We start from the raw sequence: 3,595 nt of genomic DNA, 5'->3' as shown, positions 1-3,595 counted from the left end.
CATGCTTGGGAGGGTGGAGGGACAGCGCAGGAGGGGAAGACCCTCTATGAGATGGATTGATTCGGTGACTGGGGTAATCGGGATGGGTGTGTCAGAGGTGGTGCAGTTGGCGCAGGATAAAGCAGGGTTTAGGGCTGTTGTGCATAGGGTCGCTATGAGTCGCAAAGGACTCGACGGCACATAACAACAACAACAACTTTTTGCTTTTGTTTTCAAGATTTATAATTTTTTCTCCAGCAAATAGCTACAGCTGTAAGATTAGAAGAAGGTCTGGAGCACCGGCCCATGGCGCCCAGGGTTAAGCTCCATCACAAGAGCATTAGTTTGCGCATAACTGGGGCCCCAGCCCCTGCAGGCGGCCCTTTTAACCATGAGCAACATGGTGGTGGTGGCAGCGGACCAGGCTCTGCTGGGGTTCCACGTCTTGAGTTTCAATTCTTAAATGATCCCTTGGGAAACAGATGTAGGCTCCTTGACTAATTGCGTGTCCTGTGTGTGCTGCTGACTAGTTGGACACTATAGCTTGCGCCTCCAATTAACCAGGCCTTGGCTGTCATCCAATACACTTCAGGTGTTATTGAAAAAAGTAGAAAAAAATATTATAAGAAGGTAAACTATATTGGAAACTTCCTTTATTTTAAGCAACATCTATCAGTACACTTTTTCTGTCTTTAATGGTTTTATTCTTCTCCTTGAACTTTTAGTATTGCTTTGTTGTTGTTATGTACTGTCAAGTCACTTACAACTCATAACAACCCTATGTACAATAGCCCTAAACCCTGCTCTATCTCTTGCCAATCTTCTTGTCTCTGACACATCTGTCCCCATTACCTCAGTGACTGAATCAATCCATCTCATCTAGGGTCTTCCTCTCTTGTGCCGTCCCTCTCCAAGGACTGGTCCGCCATGCAACATATCCAAAATATGTTAGATGGAGCTTCAGAATCCTAGATTTTTTTGTAATTTTAACGAACATTGTGAATTCCGCATCTTATTTCTTTGGAAGGTAGTTTGCCTAAGAAATATGAAATCATTTTTATACTTATCACCTTTAATGTGTGTTGTTGTTAATGTGTGATAGTAGTGTTACATGTTGTCAAGTTGAGTATGACTTACAGCAAACATATAACCGAAGACCCGAATCCTGTTCTATTCTATCCATCCTCATATTTCCTGACACTCAAGAGCGCATTGCAGCAGTCACTGCTACAATTCACCTGGTTACGGGTATTCCTTTCCTTTTACGACCCTTCAATATTCCCTTATATACTTTGGGTCTCATACTTTGTGTATGTTGCAAGTAGGGGCTATACCTTAGAGAAAGACATGATGCTGGGAAGGGTTAATGTGAGTAAGAAAGAAAAAGTACATTTTCCATCTAATTATTTCAATAAATATTTTTTCTTATGTGTATTAATGGAGCTTTGATGGATTTCTGTTGTTGTTATGTGCCGACAAGTCACTCGTGACTCATGACAACCCTACATACAATATCTTTAAATCCTGCACTATTCTGGCACAACATTATTGTCTCTGATACACCTATATCCATTACCCCATTCAGTCACTGAATCAATCATCTTATCAAGGATCTTCTTCTCTTGCTTTGTCCCTCCACCCTTCCAAGCATGTTGTCCCTCTCCAAGGACTGATCCCTCTTTGCAACATGCTAAACTACGTCAGATGAAGCCTCAGAATCCTTGCCTCCAAGGAGCAGCCTGGTTTCACCCTCTCTAAGAAGAACATGTTTATTCTCCTAGCAGCCCATGGTATATTTAATACACTTCTCTAGCACCAGAGCACAAAGTATCTATTCTCCTTCTATCATCCCTCATCATTGTCCAGCTTTCTGATGCATAATAAATAATTGCAAATAATATGGCATAGATCAAGCAATCTTAGACTCCAGATAGTCATCATTGTTCTTCAGTACTCTGGAGAGAGCCCCAACAGCAGATTTTCCCAAAACACTTCCTCTTTTGATTTCCTGGCTGCTCTTGGTTTATTGTGGCTTTGCTCACAATAGCAAAGAGTTGGAAACAACCTAAGTGCCTATCAACAAACAAATGGATAGAAAGAAACTGTGGTATATTCACATAATGGAATACTACACCGCATCTAAAAACAAGGAACTCATAAAATATTAAAAATGGGTGACCCTGGAGGACATTGTTCTTAGTGAAATATCTCAATCACAAAAAGACAAATACTGCATAGTGCCACTGTTGTAGAATGGGACTGATATCAGGGTTGGGGTGAGACTGAGAAAAATTGGATAAGTTATGTAGACTGAATTGAAACAGATGAGGGAGAGAAAAGGTTAAAAGCAATATATGATTGGGTATTATGGTCATGACAAGAATCCAGAATGAAGGCTGTGTAGTGGAGTGTACTCAGTGGGGTGGAGGGGTGATTGTATACCAATGAAAGAATTTTTTTTTAACTTTTCAAAGAGAAGAGCGAACTGAGTTGGGGAGGGATGGGCAAGGAGAAAAATGCAACAATGAATGAATGGAAATCCAAAATCTCTATAAATGTTCATTAAAATTGGTAATTTTTTTGAAGAACATTGTCTTGATGTTGAGCTTCAATCTATATTGAAGCTTCTAGTACTTGACCTTCTGCAGCAAGTGCTTCAGGTCCTTCTTGGTTTCAGTGAGCAGAGTTGTGTCATTGGCATAACACAGGCTATAGAAGAGTCTTCCTCCGATACAGATGTCACATTCCTCCTCATACAGCCCAGGCTCTCAGATGATCTGGTCTGAATACAAATTGAAAAGGTATGGAGATCGGACACATTCCTGATCTTTAACAATGCAGTGTCTCCTTGCTCTGTTCTGATGACTGCAACCTGGCTCAAGTATAATTTTCACAGTAGCACAATCAAGTGTTCTGGGTTTCCATTCTTTTCAGAGTTAGCCACAGTTTGTTGTAATCCATGCTGTCGAATTGCTTTGCATAGTTAATGAAACACAGATAGACATTCCTCTGGTACTTTTGCTTTTCAGCCAAAATCCATCTGTTGTTATTATGTGCCATAAAGTTGCCTGAGACTCATAGTGATTCAATGTGCAACAGCCATAAACCCGGCTCTATTCTGTGCAGATCTTATTGTTTCTGACACACCTACCTCCATTACCCCAGTCACTGAATCAATCCATGTCATTTAGGGTCTTCCTTTCTTGTGCTGTCCCTCCACCTTCCCAAGTATAATGTCCCTCTACAAGGACTTGTAATATGTGCAAAGTATATCAGATGAAGCTTGAAATTCTTGCCTCCAAAGAGCAGCCTGGTCTCACCCTCTGTAGATGAACTTTTTTTGTTCCCCTAGAAGTCCATGGTATATTCAATCCTCTTCTCCAACACCACAGCTCAAAGACATTAATTTTCTTCCTATTATCCCTAGTCATTGTCTAGCTTTCTAATGCATAGCAAGTAATTGCAAAGACTATGGCTTGGATCAGGTGCACCTTAGTCTCCAGATTGACATGATTGCCCTTCAGCACTTTGGAGAGGACTCTGATGGCAGACTTTACAAATGCAATTTGTCTTTTGATTTCCTGGCTGCTGATACAAAGAATATTGATTGTGGATC

At 40.9% G+C, this 3,595-nt stretch overlaps 1 pseudogene; it reads left to right on the top strand.

Moving 5' to 3' along the window:
* The window catches only part of LOC102877453, a 1,868-nt pseudogene extending 1,388 nt beyond the window's left edge, over nucleotides 1–480 (top strand).
* The last annotated feature ends 3,115 nt before the right edge of the window (nucleotides 481–3,595 follow it).

This window comes from Elephantulus edwardii, unplaced genomic scaffold (assembly GCF_000299155.1).
Source record: "Elephantulus edwardii isolate Elephantulus edwardi_28Jun2011 unplaced genomic scaffold, EleEdw1.0 scaffold00018, whole genome shotgun sequence".
In the NCBI taxonomy this organism is placed as follows: Eukaryota; Metazoa; Chordata; class Mammalia; order Macroscelidea; family Macroscelididae; genus Elephantulus; species Elephantulus edwardii.
Note: the sequence above shows the minus strand (reverse complement) of the source record. Positions and strands in the feature narration are given on the sequence as shown.